Here is a 26,188-nt window from a genome sequence, read left to right on the forward strand (position 1 = left end):
AGTTATAAAAGGCCCAACATAAGAATCATTGGTTTGCCAGAGAATGAAGAAGATGAACTAGAACTTGAAAAATTGAGTGAAAATATAATAAAGGAGAACTTCCCAGACTTGGGGAAGGGAATAGACCTGCAGGTCCAGGAAGCAAGGAGAGTTCCCAAGAAACTGGACCCAGGGAGAACCACTCCAAGACACATTATAATCAAAATGTCAAAAATTAAAGATAAAGAGAGAATCTTAAAAGCAGCAAGAGAGAAGAAAAGAATTATGTACAAAGGGGTCCCAATTAGACTATCAGCTGACTTCTCAAGGGAAACCCTACAGGCAAGAAGGGACTGGCAAGAAATATTCAAAGTAATGAAAATCCAAAACCTACAACCACGAATACTCTATCCAGCGAAATTGTCATTCAGAATAGAAGGACAGAGAAAGTGTTTCCAGGACAAAATAAAACTGAAAGAGTTCATTAGATCCAAACCACTGTTATATGAGATGTTAAAGGGACTGGTTTAAAAAAAAACAGAAGCTAGGGAGATGAAACAAAGGCAAACTAAATAGGCAACGAGAGGGGAAGAGGAACTGTGGGTACGGGAAGCATATTGGGGGGAGGTCAACAGGGAGGGGGAATGGGGAAAGGGAGGGAGATGATATAGGAATTGGGGATCAAGGTAGGAGGGAATGGAATAGACGGAGAGAGGTTGGGAGGAACTGTATGCACAACTAATGGACATAATCTAAAAGGGGGGGACAACTGGAGGGAGGGGAGCAGAGGGAAGGGAAATTGGCACAAATGTAATAATTTAATCAATAAAACACATTAAATCTGAAAGAAAAAAAAAGAAGCTACACCATCGTCTCTCGAGACGGACGGCTGCCGACGACAACGACGACGACGAATAACAATATGTTGTTATTAATGAAATCACATCAGATTTTGACATTTCCTTGATTTTTTTACCTAATTTTTTTTTTTTGTCCAGAATCTTATCCAGGACACCACATGACATTTAATCATCTCCTTAGGTTCTATCATCTCCTTAGATTCTTCTTGGCTGTGACAGTCTCTAAGACATTTGATGACTTTGATAGTGTTGAGTGGTACTAACCCTAGGTATTGTGTAGAATGTCCTTCAATTTAAATCGGATGTTATTATCATGGCTAAGCTGGGTTTATGATTTTTGGGAGAACTACAACAGAAGTAAAGTGCCATTTTTGTCACCTCACAACACAGGTACTTACAATCAACATGACTTCCCACTGTTGCTGTTGACCTTGATCATCTGCCTGTGTGTTAGGTTTCCTCACTGTAAAGTTGCCCTTTCAACATGGTACTTTTGGAAGGACATTGCTATGTGCAGGTCACATTTAAAGAGTGGAGAGTTATGTTTCATCTCTTTTAGGGAAGAATATCTACATAAATTATTTGGAATTCTTGTGCATGAGAGCTTTGCACACATACCCCCTTCATTTATTTTTTATTTAATCATTTTTGTCAATATAAACTCATACTTATTTTATATTTTATGTTATAACTCAATACTACTTTATTTAATTCATTAAAATTGCTGTAAGTTCAGTAATTGAGAGATCTTTTAGATGACCCCTATTTCCCTTTGACATACTCCCATCATTGTGAGCTTATTTTAATTCTTATTATTGCATTTTTTAAAGTATTTTATTAATTTCTGGAACTACAAGATGTTTCATCTTGTGTATTTCCTGTTCTAATCCTAGAATTTACTGTTTCTCCAAGGAGATTGTGTTCCTTTTCCTCTTATTGGAGAATAATATTAGAGACCAAAATATGAGTTTTTTAAATATATATATATATACACACATATATATTTATTTATATATAATATTATATAATTTCTAATTTATATATCTAATTGTCTGTCTCCATATTAAGCTAAACATACTGATGTCTCCAATCCTAATACATTATCAAATAGATCATTCTACTTTTCTGCTTATTTATGTATAACTTCCCACCCAACAATCTAGCTTTCACCCAATGTCATATTTCTTGAACTATCTAATTAATAGTTCAATAAAAAGTTTTCTAACCCATATCACCATGGGCAACAACTTTATCAATTATAATACAGTGCTTTTCTTTAGTCTTAAAACTTACTTTCCAGCATCTGTCTCCCAAATTCCTTCACTGAAGTTGTTTGTGAAAGTTAGATGGCTTTATCACACTTTATTCCATCCTGAGAAATAACCAGCCTCCTAATTTATTTTTTACTTGCATGCATTAAGGTTCATTCTTTATGCTGTAAAATCTAATTGATTTTGACAAATGGGTAGTGTCATGTATCCACAAATACAGTATTATAAAGAATACTTTCATTACCCTAAAAAAATCCTTTGTTTTTTCATCTAGTCAACATCCCCCTTTTCCCCCCTTGACATCACCCAAAAGGGTGTCTAAAGTTTAGCCCTTTCCTGATATTCATATATTTGGAACTATAGGATAAGTAGTATTTTCTGACTTCTTTAATTTAGAAATAGGTATTTAAGATCCATGTATGTATGTACATTACTAGATAACTCATTTATTTTTATTGCTAAATAATATTTTATTATAAAGTTGTAGCACTGTTTATTTATCTGTTGAAAGATATCTTGGTTGCTTTCATTTTTAGAAAATTGTGTATAAATTTGTTATAAACATTCATGTGAAGGTTTTTATTTGGATATAAGTTTTTAAGTCACTCGGTAATTCAGGAGCTCAATTATTGAATCAATTATGTTTAGCTTTGTAGGAAATTGTCACACTAATTTTCAAAGCAGCTGTGCTATTTTTTGTTCTCATCAGTACTGAATGAGTGTTCCTGATGCTCCATGTTTTTGCCAACATTTAAAATAGTCACTTTCTTATATTTAGCCATTTTAGTTGGTGTGTAGTAGTATCTTATTGTTGTTTTAATTTGCATCTCCTTATTGACAAATCATATTGCTAATCTTTTCATATGCTTATTTTTCATCTGTGAATCATTGTTGATATTCAGCCCTTTTACCCATGTTTCAATTGGGTTGTTAGTGTTCTAATTGTTGAATTTCAAGTAGTTTTTGCATATTTTGGATACAAATCCTTTATCAGAAATGTATTTTTCAAATGTTTTCTCCCAATGTATGCCTTGTCTCTATGTGTGGATCTCATTTATGTAGAATTAATTTTTCTATAAATTTCAAATATTTTCCCAAATAAAATGATGTAAATGTGTTTGAAATGCATAGCACTGAAATCTTATTCTATTTTAATGTATACTGTTTTAAAATGTAACTAGTTTAAAATACATATTGCTTTATTTCTCAATCAAATAATTTTCAATCACATGTGTAAGTGAATGTTTGGGTGTATATGTGTATTTTGCCTGTACTATGAATGAGTTCAGTTGTCTGATAAAAATCAACCGATTCATTGGCCTTTCTATGTTAGATATTCATTAAAAACAAAAAAATATGATGACAAAATTAAAATCTAAAACAAGTAACAGATCCATTGCATAAAATATAAATGTAAGCACTAATATGGTAGAAGTGATTTTAACTGTCTTACTACTTAGTATGGAAACCATTATATGTCAATGTTAGTATATTTTTTCTCAGCCCTGTGTCTCTGTCTAAAAATTGTTATTGTCTGTGAATTAATTTCAGTAATGGCAGTAGAGGAATTATAATCACATTGAATGCTGGTATTTTGATAGTTATATTTTTAAAAATGAGTCTGAGGTGTTTTTGTACTTCTTGGATTTCATCATTCTTTATTAATGTTCACTGAAAGAGCTAATTTGGGGTAGTTTTGTTTGTAAATTCTGTATGTTAACTAGTAATGCTTAGTTGCCAAAATATGAAGAACAGTAACAGAAGGGAACACTTAACCAAGCACAGTAGCTGCCAGCTAGTCATTGTTGAAAACAATTGCTGAATGAAATATATGTGGTATTATTTTGGTGGTCTGAGGGTTTTAGAAACTGATCCATAAGAAATTAATGTGAATTGGGTATAGATAAATATATGTAAGAATATATATGTACTCATTATTGTATAGCATTTTCACTAGTTTCTGCATAATAGTTTAGTGATTATTGCCATTTAGAATTGGTGGGGGGAAAAAAGCTGTTCTACATATAAAGCTACCTTCTCAAAAGAGTGATTGGCTCCTCACAAGACACTATATATTAAGAATTTATATTAGCTTTTTGGGGGGGGATAGAATAATAATAATGAAATGAAAGTGAATAATTTTAGTTTCTTTTTATATTTTCTAAAGTGCACATGGAATCTCTGAGAGTGAAATAGAAATCCATATATTATTTCACGTTGGAATCTAAAGAGCATCTTTCATCTTAACAACTGCATAATTCCTCTTAGATAAAGAAATGATTATAATATTTTATACTTTAAAAATAATGATTTTAGTAATTATGATGCTGTGTTTTATAAGACTAAAAATTCTTTGTAATTTCTTATGCCAAAAGATAATAACAGCTTTTACTATTGTGAGCTCAAAAATTATTGTATAGATTGAATATTTTATCAGAAGACTTAATTCTCTGAATATTTAGGTCCTCTAACTAATATTTGCAACCTCACGTGAATGGAAATTGCAATATGCTAAGATAGTTAGCCCTCCTTGTGAGGAACAAAACTTCTTAAAGCAGAACTGAATAGACCACTAGACAGGAAACTTTGGAAAAGGTCTTCGCCATCCCTCTTCTGATGAAATTGCCCCTCATTAGTATTGTAAATTATTTAACTGAATTAATGGAGTTAATTTAATTCTCCACATTTTCTAAAACAATCACATATTTTATCCTTATTTTTCTATTCAGTGTGTATTTTAGTGGTTTAATGCTTTCCCCCACATTTTTCTCATATTAAACACTACTTTGGGGGTTTATGAGACTTGTGATCACATTCTTTTGTTGTGACTCAAGATGTAAACTTGGTATATATGTTTCTTATCTGAATCTCACATGTAAAACAGAGTTTTCTCATGTAAAACTTCCTTATTGGGATCCAGGAAACTAAAATAACCCCAGATAGCCATTAACATGGTGATCAGCAGGTAGAAAAAAATTAAGTGGTAGCTAATACTCCTATACTAATAGTATTATGTGTTGGAGATGACATGTGATATAGGTAGTCAGTTTTCAGAATACACCCAAATAAATGAACGTTTCTTCTATTTTCACCCCAAGTACAACTAACATCTTTCCAGGAAACAAGTATCAGTTTTCACTCTCAAAGTATACAAACACTGTTTTGAAGAGCATTGAACTCTAATTTGTCTAGTCTGTCCAAGTATCAAGGTACCTCTGTTAAATAACCTGAAGAAACTTAATTGTTTAGAACTATCACTCTCCTTTAAAAATAAATTTAGAATCATTTTATTTTTTTATGTAGACTTACTCTTATATTTCATTGCATAAAAAGCTGTTATGTTATTTTTATTAATTCAAAGGAGGTATTGACTATCTTTGATAAATATTTTATACTTCATTTTATAAAATGCTCAAATAAATAGATCAGCAATACAACTTTTTTGAGTCTATTATTAAAAAATAATTTAGTAAATTGGAAGAAATACCTATCAAAATGTTTTGTGGGCTTGTGACAGAGATTTTATTACTATTAAATCATAAAAAGACACCTGGGTGTCTATATGAGGTTATAATATACATTTAATTATCTTCTTCCATATTTTCTATTTCTGGCAAATAATTTCTTGGCATGGTTTTCTGTGAACTCATGAATATCAAATATCTAGGCATTAAACCTATAGTTATATGTAATGTAAATGTTTTTCATTTTTTAAGGCATAAAAAAGTCTGGTATGCAACAGTCCTTATTAGTACTTATATACATGCTGTGATTTAAAGGTAAAGGGCAAAGTCAAAGCAGTTGCTGAAACAGTAAATCACAGAGGATGTTACAGAAAAGAACAAAGCATAGCACAGTCGAACATGGCTTGATGTTAAAGCTTTTGCTAAGCAGTAGGGTTACTGTCCAGAGCTGTTACTACTAATGTGACAAATATACATGTGTGCATATACAAATAAATACACATATGTAAATGTGTATATATATGTGTGTGTTTATGTGTAAAATTTAATAAGAATCTCATTCTTTAAAAATCTTAGAAGAGGAAGCAAGCTTTCTAAGATTTTACGTTAAAATCAAGCTCTTATCAAAATTTTACGAATACATTTTATTAATTTTTATAATGCTAAATGATTCTCTGCTATAACACACCTGACCTCTTATTAAAGCCAACAGCCCTGCTAAGCATTTCAGTAAACCTATATATTTTTACAGTAAAGGTCATTAAAGCAAATAAGTCTGTTTATACAGGGGGAAATTAAGTCATACTAATGTAAAAATTATTTAGAAAAGGTCTTCAGCATACTCATCAGTAAAGTAGATGATAAAATAAATCACTTCTTTTGGAATATTTAGATAATATCAAGACTGCCAATGCTAACTATAACAAACATTATCTACTCTTATAGTTAACCTCTTTTTCATGCCAATGTTTGAAGCTTTATATAGCAAAAAAAGCTTTTAATGCACTGCTAAGAATCAATTTAAAACTTTTAGTGTATATCTGTGGTTCTTTTTATATTAGGTTATGAGGATGTGTTTAAAGTATCTCATTACCTTCTTTCATTTTAAATAAGTATTATTATTATTTTGTAGGCATAATTTACAAATTCTATGACAAACATGTTAGTATTAGTCTGGCAGTATTAAAATATTAATTGAAGTTATTAAATATTGGGTTTTTATTTTGCTCTATATAAAGCTATTGATATCATAGATTGTTTTTTCTTATTAGAAAGACATAGGGCAGACCTACTACCCTGGCATTTTACTTCTAATAAAATGGTTTTAATTTATTTTCTTTTCATAATAAACATTTAATATTAACTTAATACCTACTTAAACCATGGTACTAAATTAAGCAGTGCTAAAAAAAGAATACTGGCTTTATTTGAGAGATAATGAAGTATAGTGGAAAGAACACAATGTCTCTAGGTCAGGATATGTTCAGACTGGCTATATAACTTTCAATAAGATACTTGGCTTTTGGGGGTCTCAGTTTTTTAAGCTATAAAATAAAATTTTAGAAAAAATAGTAAATATCTTCATATTCTCTAATGCCATTCTTAGGTAAATTACAAAGTTGGAGACACACATTAAAAAAAAGAAAAAATGATAGATATATATTATGTTATGAAACATGAGTATTAGGTAATAGCTTAACTTATTTTTAATAGACAATTGTTACTATTTTTAAAAAATCTTGTACATATTTAGGAGAATAAAAGGTATAGAAAGCAGAATGGCTGGAAAAGCAGAATGGAGCATTTTAGAGCACAGATAGTGGTATAAGACAAAATATATGTAAAGAAAGACAACCCGTAGATGAGAGTATGATAACGATGAAAAATGAGACAACTGAGCAAAACTGAAATAAACATCTTTGAAGCCTCTATAATTTTGCTTGAATAAAGAAATACTTCTAGTGTCCTATTGCTATCACTACCACCGCTGGTTTGCAATTTTCACTTGCTGTTCTTCCTCTCAGTTGTTGTATTTAAATTGTTCAAATATATTATAAAGTTCTTCCTGACAAAGTTCCAGAGTAAACTGTGATTTTCAACCATAACTTATATGGCTTCAAATGGCATTAATGTGAGGTTCATTAGAAGTGTTTTAAGAGAGAGAGAAGATGGCAGAGGAGTGAGGGGAGGCTGTGCTTTCTGGCTCCCGAGACCCATCTGTAGTTTGGGCTAATTGTAGACAGAATGTCTTGGTGAGCAGCTGTACACTGGCAGGAGTTGAGCCTTGGCACTGCTAGATTAGAGAAAACCATCTGGGAGCGACCTGTGTGGTGAGGATAGTGGAGGAAAAAGGGACGAGATGGGATTTCTGACTGGGGTGGCTCCCTGAGCTGCAGCTGGAAGTACACAAAGACTTTTTAGCGAACACAGGCTTCCCCAGAGAGGAATCAGGAAGAGAGCGGATCTCTGCCCGCTGGCAGAGACGGGACTCGACCAAGTAGCATTGGCGCTGAAGGACAGGAGACAGCGTGCTCCCGGGCAAGTGAGAACATAACTCTCCTTTATATTTTTCTATAGTGGACGGTGGAGAGGGGAGGAAAGTTTGGGGGTGGTAGGCCATTATTGAGGAGCGCAGGCGCAGAGGTGTGCTCGACCACTCCCCAACCCTACTCTTGGGTCCTGGGGGCGTGCATAGGGAAGTGCCCTCATTCACTGGCCCAGGTGCGCGGGGCCGTGAGTCAAGGTGCCCCTAGGATACTCTCCAACAGATATAAGATCAGTGCCCCAATGGGCACAGGGAGGGCCCACTGAACACGCAGAAGACCGTGCGCAGACACCCCTAGCCAGCTCCTGTGGGCGCCGGGGCCCAGGCCAGAAAGCAGACCACTAGCGCAGGCTCTGCTCCTGCCCACCCAGACGGGTGAGGGAAGGTGGGTGGCTGCAGCGCCAGAACAGCGGGCGGCAGCGACTCACAGACGCTCACTTCCACTGTGCACAAGTGTCTGGGGCCATGCCCCAAGGGGCGAGAGACTAACACCAGGGGCACGGCTTGGCAGGCCTGAGGTTAGTGCACAGGCCACCTTGCATGGGCATGTGCACGTGCGCACAAGCACCCGGCCAGCTCCAAACAGGCGCCAAACCTGCAAAGGTCAGGAACCTCTGGCCCGCCTCATTAGACCAGCTGTGAATTTGGAAAAAGAAGATGACACACGAAGGCTGAACTGAGTAAAAACTTTCCTTTTGTATATATATATATTTTTTTTTTAATTTTTATTTCTATTTTAGGTTTCTTATTTGTATTTTATTTTAACTTTCGTAAATTTCTTATTTTTTATTTTAATTTTAATTTTTACTTAAAAAAATTTTTTTTAACCATTTCTTTAATTTGTTTCATACCATCTCTCCTTCTCATCCTCCCTCTTTAATTTTTGTTTATTTGTTTGTCTGTCTGGTTTAGCCTCCCTTTAACACTAAATAAATGAATATAACTACTATATAAATCTAATACTATACAATTCCACTATCTTGCTATATTCTGCATTCTTCCCTCTTTTTCTTTTATTATTATTAACATACAATGTAAAAATTACCTATTGTCTTGCATAGTCTCGACACTACTTGCTACTATTACTAATCTATCATCCCCTCTCTCAAAAAATTATATTTTTTTCTCTTTAAAAATGACGCTGATCTATTCTTCCTATAGTATAAAAGCCCTCACCTTTCTACATTTATATTAATACTGGCTCATTTGCTGACAATAGTGTGATAGAGGGTGGGGGATATTTTTGAGGGTGTGGGTTTCCTGCCTGGGCTGTGTGTTTATGTTTTTAACAGCATCTCCACAAAAGAACTCAAGACAAAGTGGACAGAGTGACTCTCAATCAACTAACCAGAGGGAAGATCCCACCAAAGAGCATCTGAAATATAACCAGACAGCATAAACAAATGACATAAAAGGTAACCCAAGAACAACAGGCTCAGGAGATCAAAGAAATAACACCACTGAAACCCCCAGATCTCCTATAAAGAATCTCACACCACAAAGGTGGGTACTCAAAGCAGACAAACCCAAAAAACAAAAACAAACAAGAAGAATCCAACATGGTAAGATGCAGAAACAACCTCTCAATGAAAAGAAAAGAGGAATCCCCAGAAAGAGAGGTAGATGGAATAGACATAGCCCAAATGTCAGACATGGAATTCAAAAGAATGATGGTGAAGAAGCTCAATACACTTGACAATCTCCAAAACAACAATAACAACCTCCAAAACAACTACGACAACCTCCAAGGAAGTTATCAGCAGCTCCAAGAAAATTACAGGGAACTTGCAGAGAACTACACCAGCATAAAAAATGACATAGAAACTATTAACAAGAACCAGGAAGAAATGAATATAATCTCTGAACTGAAAAACACAGTAGAATCAATCAAAAGCAGGCTAAACAAAGCAGAGGACCAGATCCGTGAATTAGAGGACAATGGAGAAAAAAATTCCCAGACATTACAACAAAATGAAAAAAGATTGAAAAAGTACGAAGAAGATGTAAGGGGATTACAGGAAAGCATGAGAAAAAACGACATCCGAGTCATCGGAATTAAAGAGGGAGAAGAAGAGGAACGAGGAATAGAAAAGCTGATAGGAGAAATAATGACAGAAAATTTTCCCAACCTGATAAGAGAAAAAGTCATGCAAGTTCCGGAAGCACAGAGAGTCCCAATGAAGAGGAACCCAAAAAAACCAGTCCAAGGCACATCATAATAAAATGGCAACATTCAAAGATAAAGAGACAATCCTAAAAGCAGCAAGAGAAAAACAGCAAATAACTTACAAGGGAGCTTCAATAAGGCTATCGACCAATTTCTCAACAAAAACACTACTAGCCAGGAGGGAATGGTCAAAAATATTTCAAGCAATGAAAAACAAAGGCCTACAACCAAGAATAGTCTACCCAGCAAGGCTCTCATTCAAAATGGAAGGTGAAATAAGAAGTTTGACAAAGGAAGAATAAAAGAATACATCTCCATCAAACCAGCATTGCAAGAGATGCTAAAGGGAATAGAAATAGAAGAAAAAAAGAGGAGAGAAACACAGATACAAAGGAAAATAAATAAATAAATAAATAAATACATGCCAATAATAACCTTAAATGTAAATGGATTAAATGCTCCAATTAAAAGACATAGGGTAACGGAATGGGTAAGAAAACAGGACCCACATATTTGCTGTCTACAAGAAACACACCTCAAAACAAACAATTTACACAGACTGAAAGTAAAGGGATATAAAAAATATTCCAAGCAAAAGGACATGAAAAAAATAAGCTGGGGTAGCAGTACTCATATCAGACAACACAAATTTTAAAGCAAAGGCAATAAAAAAAGACAAGGAAGGACATTTCATAATACTTAAAGGAACAATCCATCAAGAAGATATAACACTGATAAACATATGCACCCACATAAGAGCACCCAAATACATAAAGAAAATACTAGAAGACCACAAGAAGGATATTAACAGTAACACACTCATAGTAGGGAACTTTAACACTCCATTATCAACAATAGACAGATCTTCGAAGCAAAGAAACACCAAGGATATACAGCCATTGAAAAACACGCTAAACCACATGGACTTAACTGATATATATAGAACTTTTCACCCCAAAAAAGCAAAATATACATTCTTTTTAAATGCACATGGGACATTTTCAAAGATAGACCACATGATAGGACACAAAACTAGCCTCAACAAATTCAAGAAAATTGAAATCATATCAAGCATCTTTTCAGACCACAATGACTTGAAACTAAAAATCAACCTCAGAAAAAAAATTAAAGACATCCAAACTTATGGAGAATGAATAACATGCTATTAAATAATGAATGGGTTAACAATGACATCAAAGAAGAAATCGAGAAATTTCTGGAAACTAATGATAATGAACACACAACAGCCGAAAACCTACGGGACACAGCAAAAGCAATCCTAAGGGGGAAGTTCATAGCAATACAGGCATATCTGAAAAGGATAGAAGAATCTCAAATAAAAAATCTAACCCTACAGCTACAAGAACTAGAACAACAACAACAAACAAAGCCTAGGGCAAGAAGAAGGAGGAAATTATCAAGATCAGAGCAGAATTAAATGACATAGAGACCAAACAGTTCAAAAGATCAATGAAATTAAGAGCTGATTCTTTGAAAAAATAAACAAAATAGACAAGCCTTCAGCCAGACTCATCAAGAAAAAACGAGAGAAGACCCAAATAAACAAAATCAGAAACGAAAAAAGAGAAATCACGACTGATACCACAGAAATACAAAGGATTGTAAGAAATTACTACAAACTGTATGGCAAGAAATTTGACAACCTAAAAGAAATGGACAAATTTCTAGAAACATATAACCTTTGAAAAATGAATCAAGAAGTAGAAAGTCTCAACAGACCAATAACAAAGAAGGAAATTAAAACAGTAATCAAAACTCTCCCGGCACACAAAAGCCCTGGGCTGGATGGCTTCACTGGCAAATTTTACAAAACATTTAGGGAAGAACTAACTCCTACCCTCCTCAAACTATTCCAAAAAATCCAAGAAGAGGGAAGACTCCCAAACTCATTCTATGAAGCCAGTATTACCATAATCTCCAAACCAGGTCAAGACACAGCAAAGAAAGAAAACTATAGGCCAATATCACTGATGAACATAGATGCTAAAATCTTCAACAGAATATTGGCAAACAAGATCCATCAATACATCAAAAAGATCATACACCACGATCAAGTGGGATTCATCCCAGGGATGCAAGGATGGTTTAATATTTGCAAACCAATAAATATAATACACCACCTAAACAAAATGAAAGACAAAAACCACATGATCATATCAATAGATGCAGGAAAAGCATTTGATAAAGTACAACACCCATTTATGATGAAAACACTCAGCAAAATGGGAATAGAGGGAGCATACCTTAACATCATTAAGGCTATATATGAGAAGCCTGAGGCCAACATCATACTCAATGGACAAAAACTAAAAGCATTCCCCCTGAATTCAGGAACTAGACAAGGCTGTCCACTTCCTCCACTCCTATTCAAGATAGTGTTGGAAGTCCTAGCCACAGCAATCAGATAAGAAAAAGAAATAAAAGGCATCCAAATTAGGAAAGAAGAAGTAAAACTATCATTATATGCAGATGACGTGATGGTATACCTAGAAAACCCTATAAACTCCACTAAAAGACTACTCGATATAATAAGTGAATTTGGCAAAATAGCAGGATACAAAATAAATATACAGAAATCTAAGGCATTTCTGTACACCAATTATAAAATATCAGAGACAGAAACAAAAAGGAAAATACCATTTACTACAGCAACAAGAAAAATAAAGTATCTAGGAATAAACTTAACCAAAGAGATAAAAGACCTATACTCTGAAAATTATGTAACATTGAAGGAAGAAATTAAGGAAGATACAAATAAATGGAAGCAAATACCATGTTCTTGGATGGGAAGAATCAACATCATCAAAATGGCCATACTACCCAAAACAATTTACAGATTCAATGCAATCCTTATTAAAATACCAATAACATATTTCACAGACTTAGAACAAATACTCCAAAAATTCATATGGAACCAAAAAAGACCCCAAATAGCAAAAGCAATCTTGACACAGAAGGACACAGCAGGAGAAATCACAATACCAGACATCAAATAATACTACAAAGCCACTGTAATCAAAACAGTCTGGTACTGGCATAAGAACAGACATATAGATCAAAGGAACAGATAGAGAGTCCAGAAATTAATCCAGGAATATACGGTCAACTAACATTTGATAAAGGAGGAAGGAACATAAAATGGAGTGAGAAGAGCCTCTTTAACAAATGCTGCTGGGAGAACTGGACAGGGACGTGCAAAAAAATGAAACTAGACCACCAACTTACACCGCACATGAGAATAAACTCAAGATGGATCAAAAACTTAAATGTAAGCTGTGACACCTTAAAATTCCTAGAGGAAAACATAGGCAGGAAAATTTCAGATATCCTACGTAACAATATCTTCACGGATACGTCTCCTAAAGCAAGAGAAATAAAGGAAAAAATACACAAATGGGACTATATCAAACTAAAGAGTTTCTGCTCATCAAAAGAAAACATCAGCAAGATGAAAAGGAAACCAATCATATGGGAAAACATATTTGCCATTGATATCTCAGACAGGGGACTGATCTCCAAAATATATAAAGAGCTTATATGACTCAACATCAAGAAAACAAACAACCCAATTAAAAAATGGGCAGAAAAACTGAACAAACACATCTCCGAAGAGGACATACAGAAGGTCCATAGACACATGAAAAAATGCTCAATGTCACTAGGCATCAGAGAGATGCAAATAAAAACCACAATGAAATACCACTTTACACCAGTCAGAATGGCCATCATCAACAAATCAACAAACAATAAGTGCTGGCGAGGATGTGGAGAAATGGGAACCCTACTGCACGGTTGGTAGGAATGTAGATTGGTGCAGCCACTATGGAAAACAGTATGGAATTACCTCAAAAAACTAAAAATGGAACTGCCTTTTGAACCAGCAATTCCACTGCTAGGATTATACCCCCAAAATCCTAAAACCCTAATTCAAAAGAACTTTTGCACCCCTATGTTCATAGCAGCACTGTTTACTATAGCTAAGTGCTGGAAACAGCCTAAGTGCCCATCTGTAGATGAGTGGATCAAAAAACTGTGGTACATAGACACAATGGAATACTATGTAGCAGAAAGAAAGAAGGAACTCCTGCCATTTGCAACAACATGGATGGAATTAGAGAGAATTATGCTGAGTGAAATAAGCCAGGCAAAGAAAGAAAAATACCATATGATATCACCTAATACAGGAAACTAAAAACAACACAAACAAAAGAACTAACTAGAACAAAGAGCAGAATAGCAGTCAATGGGGTGGGGGAGAAGGGAGATAAGTAAGGGAAGGGTCTAGTCAAGGAACATGTATAAATGACTCATGGACATGAACAACAGGGAAGGATATGATTGTGGGAGAAGGGGTGGGCTGGTGGAGGGGAGCAATAGGGGAAAAACGGGACAACTGTAGTTGAAAAATCAAAAAATAAAATAAAGAAATGTTTTAAGCAATAACCACCATCAAAGCTAGAAAATATAGATAATATAGCTATAACTCAGAATACTGTGGAATTCATAATCTGTGAAACAATGTAGAAAAGGGTTTTTATAGTGTAAAATTAACTTATTTTCCCACAAATATTTATTGGGCACTTACAATGTACAGAATGTCATTTGTTAGGTGTAACATGGTAAAGCATGGGCCTGATGCTGATGAAGCTTGGTTTCATTGAATAAAAACTTCCCCAAACAGAACTACATTTGAAAAAAAAGGAAAATAGAAAAAGAGTGATATTCATAACAGAGACATTGCTTCTGCCTCTGGTACACATGTGTCAGTTTGCATGTGCATGTGAGAAAGGAGAGGAGGAAGATCTAATGAGACTTGTCTGGGTGTTGCAAGCTGTTATTGTGTAAAATAGCATTCTTTGAAGTGGAGGAATTATAAACCAATTTGATTTCTTAGTTGACTAAAGGGCTGCAAGGTGGGGTAAAATATGTCACATTCAGCATTTAGTGAAAGAGGAAGAAAGTCCTCACCATTAACTATCCTCTAGGAATAGACATAAGTACTTTCTAGTCCTGACAAGTTTCAAACTTTGGTAAAAACTGAAAGAGAAGGAGAAAAATGAAACTTAAAGAAAAATAATGTATAATAATGGTGGATCTAAATATCATTAAAAACAAATAGTGCATTATAAACATACACACACACACATTAAAAATATGTGGAAGAATGATATCAAATTGATAATCTTTTTACTTTAGAAGGTGGAGTTAAATGTGTATGGGAGACATACTTCTGTATTATTTTGACTGTTAATGAAAATATGACATTTGTATATAAGTAATAAGTTCCTGAAAAAAAGCATCAGTAAAAAATTATCATATTTATTTTCAACATGGGTTTTGGGATTGAAAAATGGTTTCTCTTTTCCTTTCATATTTTTTTTGGACAGCACAGTGTTTCAGGGAGTTTTGGAGAGTGGACTGTGGAGTTGCTCACAGCTGTTTAGTTTAGCTTAGCTTTCCACTCTTGGTTAGAGGCTAAGTCAACCAAAATGAAAAACTGTCTTTTGCTTCAAATCCTGATCACAAGGGCTGGGTTGGGGCAGGCTGTCAGCTTAGAGAGAGCACCACATGGTTGGTACCAATACATAAAAAACTGACTAATTGGTAAGTTGATTTTTAAAGAATACAAAAATATTTATTTAAATTTTACTATATACCAAATAAACAATACAAAGTCCTAGGAATTATAGATATATTAATTGACAAATACTTATCTAAAAAACTCACAATCCACTTCAGAGAGGCAATCTGTTGTAATACAATGTGATAAACTATTATAAAAGTATGTATGCAAAAGCATATGGGATGGCACAGGATCTCTGCACAAAATTGCTAAAGAAAGTCTTACTTAAGGTGAAATTTGATCTGGAACTTTAAAAAATGAGCACAAGTTTGCTAGGTGGATTGGAGCGTGTAGAAAGGCATTTATTACAGGCAGAGGACATTGCATCTGACAAACCACAGAGAAATAAAAAATGACAATTTTGGTAAACGAAAAAGCTACACTTTCAGTCATATTATAGGGGGCAAAGCAGGAAGCAGCTGAAGATGAGATGTGGGAATGAGGACTTTTATGCTCTGAAAAGATTTGAACTTTCTTCTATGGGTCATGTTCAACCACAGAACACTTTAAGCAAGTGTATAATAAGCTGGATATCATCACTGCTCCCTTTTAGGCTTTGCTAATTTTCTGTTTTTATGTTGAGGCATTTCGTTGTTCCCCAAAAGAATCAAGTTTTCTTCTCTAAAAAGGCACATTATTAATTAAAATAGAACCAAAGTTTATTTGCCTAGTTAGGAATGAAGGAGGAAAAGTGTATATTCAAAGAAAAGGCTAAACATACAATAAAGAATGAATTTGCCACATGCATGGACTACCATCAACTGAAGCCATGATTATTCCTGTAATTTTTACTTCTAAACATATCTTTGGGGGAGAAAATGTCAAAATATTTTATAATCAGTTTAGATTATAAAATGGGCATCTGTTTAAATAGAATAGAGAACTATGAACATTTTTGAAGTAATCTTTCTTTAAAAAAAAGACTACGTATTGGTACTACTCTATTTATAATTTCATGAATGGTCCATTACTTTAGGGGATTCGCTCAGATTTTTACAAATATCATGGCACACAAATGCTTTCCTTTGTGTTTCTGTTTGAACTGAGTTGTGTGTGGTCCTACACACAACCGGGATCACTGGCAGCTAATCCTATTGTGTCCCAGGGAACAGAATTCCCACTGTGGTGGTTCTTCACTGGAAGCAGCTGGGCCACCTTTCCTGGGTAGTTGGCAGGATAGGCAGCTGCAGTCCCCAAATCACACAAATCACCAGTGAAGTTCATTTTGATTGCTAACTTCTGCTATATTGAGGTACTTTTTTAAACTGTTATTCTGTATGTTGCAGTAGATTCTTCCCATGCACTGCTTCACCCAGTAATGTGTTTGGGCTGAAAGTCCTCTGTTTACACTGTAAAGAATCAAGCATTCCCCAACTCTGGAGAAAGTTATTCTCCAAAATTTTTTTCCCTACAGCTTTGAATGGGAAAAAGTTCTTTCTTTTTTCTTTTTTTAAGTTGGATTCATAATTCCCTCTAGGGTAGTTTTGGCATATTCAACATGTATTTCAACATACACTAAAATTATGTAGTGTGAATTTGGGGCAGTTGGAGGCATAGGTAAGTGTGGATTTCCTTTGCTGTGGAGAATTGTCTATTAGGATCAGCATGAGGCAGGAAGGTATGGAGAAAGGACATGGTAATGACAGGAAGTGGTTTGAAATTACTAACATAGTTTATATACAGCATGATAAATCAATGCACTGACTGATTTAATGGAGTACATTTATTCACATAAAAATACCCATGTGTTACTAATGCATCCCTTATAAAAAGGTCTGAGCTTGAGAGTACAATAACACTTTTTTGTTGTTCTTTTTCTTTCATTGTTTCCCTATAGGAAAAACATCTAGAATCTCTTTCTGTATTTTAGATATGACAGGTTTTTAGACACATTCCGGTATTAGCAGTCTAATTTTATTTACTAAAAATTCCATTATCATCTAACTAGAATTTTCCACCTTACATAAAACTTAAAGCAGCTCAGGCCTGACTTCTTTGCATTTCAGTTGGGGAATGTGCACCTTGAATGTTGATCTGTTCTGCTTTTTCCACCTCCTCGTTTCCCACAACTTCTTCTGCTTTCAGTTTCTCAAAGACAATGAGATGGGTAGGAAGAGAAGGATCATTGGAAGGAAAGATTTATTATATTCCAGTATTTTTGGATTCTGACTGTTGTTTCCCTCTCCCTGGTAGGTGTTACACTCCTTGTCTGATCTCTTATAACTTCCCCCTTTCTCTTGTGATGCTGTCTCCAAGCGCATTCTGCTGAGGTCCATGTAATCCAAGAGGAAGCCATCCCTCTCAGATTGTGTTCATTCAAGATGGTTTCTACAGGCTACAGCCAGTCATGCCCATTTGGCCCACAAGAAATATTATACATTTTTGCCTGTCCTTGCCCTTCTAACCTTGTCAGACTGAGAAGCTTCTTCTGCGGTAGAGGATATACGAGCTCAAGGGGACACACATCATTCTTTGTCACTCTCCACTACAGCCTCCCAGCAGCTCTGGGACTTTGGTTTCTGCAGTTTTGCAGACATTTAGCTCAGGTAAGTTTTCATTTCTGGCAGCTACGTCTGCAACTTCATTGACTATTTTCTTTCTACTTTCCTCATTTTGGCCATGAGAGGAGAAATACCACAAAAAGATTCTCCAAATAATCTCTAAGGACTCTCTGCAATGCCTCATAGCAGCTCTTATATACTGGGAGATACAATGGTGAGATATGTATTAAGCTGGTTTTGTTTTCATGTTTTAAGCCTGACAATGGCTACTGGTCACCATTTTTCTCAACGTTGCCTTTTAGTCAGACTTTGCCTCATTTAAAATCTCAATAAATTAGTAAAAAACATATTTTTATCTATGGTTCTTGTCTATTGTATTAGGCTGATAATAGCTATCAAAGATATGCTCAAAGTTCTAATCCTTATAAACTTTAAATGTTACCTTACATGATAAAGTTTAGACATATATGATTAATTTAAGGAAATTGAGATGAGTAGAATAGTTTGTATTATCTGGTTGGGGCGTAAATTCCATCACAAATGTCTTTGTAAAAGAGAGGAAGAAGGAGATTAAACTACACACTGAGAAGTCCATGTTAGAATGGAGGCAAATCCTGGAGTTATTAGGCCACCAGCCAAAGGAGGCCAGCATACATCTCTAACAGCTCCTCCTTAGAAGAGGCAAGGAATGGACTCTCCTAGAGCCTCCAGAGCAAGTGCAGCTTATTGAGATTTCAATCCTCTGGCTTCCAGACTGTGAGAGAATAAATTTGTGTCACTTTAAGCCTCCCAGACTGTGATAATTTTTATGGAATTCATAGGAAACTAATTTATCTATTATGTGTATATAAAAAATCCAGTCAGAAATCTCAGACCTCATGTCACTTGACTTATCAGAAACATTTAATATTGAGGACCTCACTCTTCTTGACATACTTCTGTCACATTGGTGAAGGTACCACAATCTTATTTTTTCTACTTTTTGGATGATTGTTTTATTTCTTCTTTGTTGGGTCCTCTTCTTTTCCCATACCTTTGAACATGTTAGGGCCCTGGAGCTGTCTTTTGTCTTTGTCTCTAGATCCATCCTTCCATTAATAATCTTCTTTATTCTCATGGTTTTAAATACTCTGGTGATTCTCAAGTTGATATCTCCAACTCAAGTCTCTCTATTGAACTCTGAATTGCATTTCCAAATGATTATGCACTCTTTCCATGTGGCTGTTCAACAGACATCACTATATGGTATATGAAAACCATACTTCTGATATCCTATTCCCTTCTGAATGGGCCCATCCATAGTCTTCTTTATTTCAGCTGCGGGTAACTTTATTGCTTAGATAAAAAATTTTAGATTCATACTTCATTGTTCTCTTTCTCTATAATTCAGTATCTAAATATTAGCAAATACTAAGTTCTTCATTTTAAGAATATTTGTAGAATTCAACCACGTGTCATCATCTTCAAAGTTACTATACTTATTTACACCCCCCTAGATTGTGACAGTAGCCTCCTAACTACTCTCTCTATATCTGCACTTGCCTTCTATTTGTGACACTACTGTCAGAGTAATGATTAACCTATGTCAGGATTTTTATTTCCAGGAAGACAGAGTAGGAATACTTTATTCTACTCCTCCCACTAAGTACAAATAAAATTTCTGGACATCATATGTAAAAGAAACTTGAGAAGACTCTTAAAGTAGAGAGAAAAAGGCAAACCAGATAGGCATCACAGGACAAAAGAGATATGTAATGCTAAGTTCCTTAGTTTTCTTTTTGCTTCAACCCGGAGAAATAAGAAACTCAGAAACACCATCAGGAACAGGAAATCAAATAGCCCAAGTAAAACTGGCTTTCTCTACTCAATGGACCAGAAAAGGGGCAGGCAGCATTGAATGTACTTCAGCCAAATGTCACAAAACTCTGTGCTCCTACCCACTCTTATGCCAGCAAAGGCTAACTGGAGATACCAGGGTGGTATCAAAGAAGGCAAGGTGGCAAACTTGGATGTCCATTTTTGACATGAAGTAACTAGTTCCCCCACCCCACTCCATGATGTCAGTGGAGACAGTGTGGAGGCATAGACTTTGACTACCACCCAGTGGTAATGAAGCATCCTTCAATCTCCTCATTGGATGCTGTCAGAAGAGGCCTAATAAAAAAGCAGGATACTTACTGCCATTTAGCAATACAAGATCACTCCTCCCTTCCCAACAAACACACAAACACAGTATCAGTAAAGGAAGCTTGGAGAGGCAGAACCCCATCCTGCAGTAATGAGGATCCCTTCTCCCACCTTGCATGTCAGTTGAGGTTGAATTTGGAACCTGGACTTCCACTCCATCTGGCAGTAATGAAGCAGCAACCCCTTCACCCATTAGACTGGTATCAGTGTTAAAAAACAAGATTTAAGTAATATACATAGTTTTATAATAGAAAATCTAAAATGTCTGGGTTTTGATAGCAAACTACTCATTATACCAAGAACCAGGAAGATCTCAAACTGAATGAGAAAAGACAACTAACAGATGCAACTGAGATAAAACAGATGTTAGAATTATCTGACAAGTATTTTAAAGCACCCATCATAAAACTGCTTAAATGAGCAATTGCTAACATGCTTGAAGCAATGAAAATAAAATTAGTTCCAGAAAAAATATTAAAAAAACAACAAGATATAAAGAGAAACAAATGTAAATTTTAGAACTGAAAACCTACAATAGCCAATATAAAACTCAATGAATGGGCTCAAAAGCATATGGACAGGAAAAAGAAAAAAAAAAGTACACTTTAACTTAAAACAACAGAAATATAGCAATCTGAACAACAGAGAAAAAACATTAAAAAACTGAACAGAGACTTCTGGCCAAGATGGAGACCTAGACTGTTACGCTCCATCTCCCTACACAACTAAGAAGGACTACAACTATCACAAAACCAGGAATAACCAGAAGTTCCAGAAAATAAAGCTACATGGAAGTCCAACGTATGAAGTTATAAACAAGTGGTGCTCATCCAGACAGGTAGGAGAGGCTTATCTGGGGCAGAGAGATCAAGCTGTGCTGGTGGTGGCAGCAGCAGCGACAGGCAGCGGGACTGTGGTAAGCACAGATACCCGTATTTAAGGGGAGGCGAGAAGTGCCTAGGAGCATGCCTAGCTGCAAACCAAGCCCGTCGGCCTGTGATTGCATCACTGCAGAAGGCAGACCCCCATTGCCTCGGACTGTGAGGCCCAGAGGAAGTGTGGACAGAAGAGGAGGCTCCTGGTCTTTCAGTGGAGAGCGAATGGTAGGAATCCATCTTGGACCCCCGACCCCACACAAAGCGCCACAGTGTGGTGAAAAGGGTCGCCCAGTAGTGATGAGTGCACGGGGCCCCGCCCCCTATAGTGTAGGAGGTGTGACAGCCCTGCCTAAGAAGGAAAGGTAAACAAAAACTGTCAGAATGGCAGGGATCATAATAGAGATCCCAATCATGCAGCTGACCAGACAGCAAATACATGATTTAATGGACCAGCAGATAGATAATCTTTCTGAGGCTCAGTTCAGAGCTATAGTTATAAGACAGCTTACAGAATTAACAGTGGGTCTTAATCAAGATGGGGAAGGAATGAAGGCTAGTCCTGCTGAAATAAATGAAAACACATATGAGACAAATGGTGAGGGAAGGAAAACCAGGGATCAAATCAACAAATCAGAACATAGGGGGAAGGAACAAACAGTCAGCCAGTGAAAAAAGAGGAAACAAAAAGTGAGAAAAATGAGGAGAGGCTCAGAAATCTCTGGGACAACTATAAGCAAGCCAACATCCAAATTATAGGGCTGCCAGAAGGTGAAGAAGAAGAACTAGAAATTGAAAAATTATGTGAAAAAATAATGAAGCAGAACTTCCCGAACTTGGGGAAGGAAATAGACTTACAGATCCAGGAAGCACAGAGAGTTCCAAATAGACCAGGGAGAAACACACCAAGACACATTATAATCAAAATGTCAAAAGTTAAAGATAAAGAGAGAATCTTAAAAGCAGCAAGAGAGAAGAAGGAAATTATGTACAAAGGGATCCCAATTAGACTATCAGCTGATTTCTCAAAGGAGACTCTGCAGCCAAGAAGGGACTGGCAAGAAATATTCAAAGTAATGAAAAGCAAAAACCTACAACCATGATTACTCTATCCAGCGAAGCTGTCATTCAGAATAGAAGGACAGAGAAAGTGCTTCCAGGACAAAGTAAACCTGAAGGAGTTCATTAGATCCAAACCACTGTTATATGAGATGTTAAAGGGACTTGTTTAGAAGAAGGGGAATCAAAACTATGAACATTAAAATGAAAACTGTATCACAACAACCAACAACAGAAGCTAGGGAGTCAAAACAAAGGCAACTAAGTAGGCAACGAGAGTGGAAAAAGAATTATAGGTATGGGGAACATATTGGGGGGAGGTCAGCAGGGAGGGAGGAGGAGTAAAAGGGAGGGAGATGGTGCAGGAATTAAGAAGCATAGTAGGAGGGGGTGGATTAGACAGGAAGATGTTGAGAAGAACTACATGCACAACCAATGGGCATGGACTAAAGCGGGATAACAACTGGAGGGGGGTCACTCGGTAAAGGGGAGCAGAGGGAAAAGAAATTGGGACAACTGTAACAGAATAATCAATTAAAACATAAAAAAAATTGAACAGAGCCTCTAGGACATGTGAGATTATGATCAAATCTCTCACATTTGTGTCACTAGTATGACAGACAGGAAAGGATATATTATAGCAAAGTGATAAAGTTTTTAATAACAATTTTTTTTAATTTTGCAAAAATGATAAAACTACATTTTCAAGAGGCTTAGCAAATCCAGATGGGTAAGACCAACAAAATCCATGCCAGGAAATATCATAGTAAACCTTTGAAGACTAATAAAAAATGTGAATGTCTTCAAAGGCCAGACAAAAATGAAACCTCACCTATCATGGAAAAACATTTAAATGACAACAGATATCTCATCAGAAACTATACAGAAATCAGTGATACTATATATTTTAAGTGTTGAATAAAGATCATTATCAACTTAGAATTCTATATCCCATGAAGATATCCTCAAAAATGAGGAAGAAATCAAGATATTATCATATAAAAGAAAGCAAAGAGAATTTTTTTCAAGCAGAGCTACTCTAAAATAATAACTAAAGCAAGTTCTCCAGAGAGAATTAAAATGATAAAGAAATAATCTGGAATATCAAGAAGGAAGAAAAATATATAAAGAGTAAATATATGGCTAAATATAATAAAAGCTCTTCTCATGAGCATTCTAAATTATGTTTAATAGTTGAAGCAGTAATTATAACCATCTAATGTAGTTTCAATGTGTATAGGGAAAGTATGACAAATATATTATTAACAGGAAAAGGAAAGCAGGTACGTAAAAGGAGGCAATGTTTCTATACTTCACTTGAACTAGTAATACCTAGTCACTGGTAGACTTTATGTGTTATTAGGGAAGAAGAAACTTTCTTCTACCCTTCTAGAACCTTCTAGGTTCTTCTGGCTGGTCTAATAGTCAAATTGACATGAGACAGACAAACAAAAGGAAATAATCAAATTTAATTACATACATATGTATGAGAACCCCGCATACAGAAGAGAGTCAGAGACTCCACTTACATGACAGGTTCAGAGACAGAAATTTAAAATGAGGCATAGGTAGTATTCTAAGCCAAGGATGAAGTAAGGTTTCACAGGGAGAAAGAGAACTCATAGGATGAAAGCAAGAGCAGGTGTTTAGTAATTAGTTTGACACTACTGATAGGTCATAAAATACTATCTTTGATAATTACTCTCATTATGGGAAAGGGCCTAAATTTAAGTCCTTTAGGGAAATGTAAAAGTTTATTTTGAGCCAGTAGGGTTTTGATTGCCTTCAGCTCAAGATAATTTACACACCAAAGTGGTAGAACTGAGGGAGAATTGTTCTAAATCTTTTCAATATATATAATATTATAGCTATAGCAACTACTAAAAGTGAAACCATCTCTCTCCCAAACCCTCCCCCTCAAAAAAACTTTACGAAGAAATACACTTCAAAAATATGGTTACAGTACAACAAATGGATTTCTAATATATGTTCAAGTAGCTTGCAGTAAGGAAGGAGAAGAAAACAGATAAATGAAAAACAAAATATAAAACAAAAACAAAATGACAGAATTAGGTTAAACATAGCAATATTCCTTTTAAATTAAATTATCTAAATATATCAACGAAAAGACATTGAGAGTGGATTTAAGAAAACTGCTAAAACTATATGCTATCTACAAAAAAACTTATTTTAAATATAGTTATATAGGCATTTCTTATTTTACTGTGCTTTGTTGCACTTCACAGATATTGTATTTTATATGAATTTAAGGTTTGTGGCAACTCTATGTCTAGCAAGTCTATTAGCACAATTTTCTCAATAGCATTCACTTGTTTTATGTCTCTCAGCCATACTTTGGCAATTCTTGTAATATTCTAAGCTTTTTTATTATTATTTTACATTATGAAGATCTGTGATCAGTAATCTTTGATGTTACTATTGTAATTGTTTTGATGCTCCACAAACTATGCCCATATAAGATGGCAAACCTAATTGATTAATGTGTTTTTTTTTTTTTTTTGACTATTCCATTGACAAACCATCTTCCCACTTCTCTCTGTCTTTTTGGAAATTTCTTGTTACTGAAGAAAAAATATTGAAGTAAGTTCAGTTAATAACCCACAATGGCCTCTAAGTGTTCAAGTGAAAGAAAGAGTTACATGTTTCTCACTTTAAATCAAAAGCTAGAAATGATTATGCTTAGTGGGGAAGGCATGTCAGTAACTGAGAGAGGCTGAAAGCTAGATTTCTTGCAAAAAGTTAGCCAAGTTGTGAATGCAAAAGAAAAGTTCTTGATGGAAATTAAAAGTGCTACTTTAGTGAATACATGAATGATAAGAATGTAAAATGGCTTAATTAATGATATGGAGAAAGTTTCAGTGGTCTGGATTAACCACCAAACCAGCCAGAACATTCTCTTAATTTAAAATCTACTCTAGAGTGGCCCCTAACTTGCTTCAGTTTTATGAAGGCTGAGAAGCTGCAGAAGAAAAGTTGGAATCTAACAGAGGTTAGTTCATAATGTTTAAAAAAATAGCTAAACACATGATATAAAAATACAGGTGAAATAGTAAGTTATGATGTAGAAGCAGCAGCAAGTTATTGAGAACATCTAGCTAAGATAATTAATTAAGGTAGCTACACAAAACAACAGATTCTCAGTGTAGACAACACAGCCTTATGATGGAAGAAGATGCCATGCTGACTCTCCTGTTAGAGGCTAGCACAGCTGGTGACTTTAAGATGAAGCCAGTGCTTATTTACCATTCTGAAACTCCCAGAGCCTTTACGAATAATGCTTCATCTACTCTGCCTTTGCTCTACAAATAGAACTACAAAGCCTGGATGACAGCACATCTGTTTACAATGTGGTTTACTGAATATTTTAAGCTCATTATTGAGACCTACTGTTCAGAAAAAGATATTCCTTTCAAAATACACTATTTACTGAAAATACACCTAGTAATCTGAAAGCTCTGATAGAGATGTAAAATGAGACTTAAGCTATTTTTATGTCTGCTAACACAGCATTCATTCTGCAGTCCATGTATCAAGAAGAAATTTTGACATAAAAGTCTTATTATTTAAGAAATACATCTCATAAGGTTATAATTGTTATGTATAGGAATTTCTCTG

This window comes from Furipterus horrens, unplaced genomic scaffold (genome assembly GCF_987537825.1).
Source record: "Furipterus horrens unplaced genomic scaffold, mFurHor1.1.pri manual_scaffold_9, whole genome shotgun sequence".
NCBI lineage: Eukaryota > Metazoa > Chordata > Mammalia > Chiroptera > Furipteridae > Furipterus > Furipterus horrens.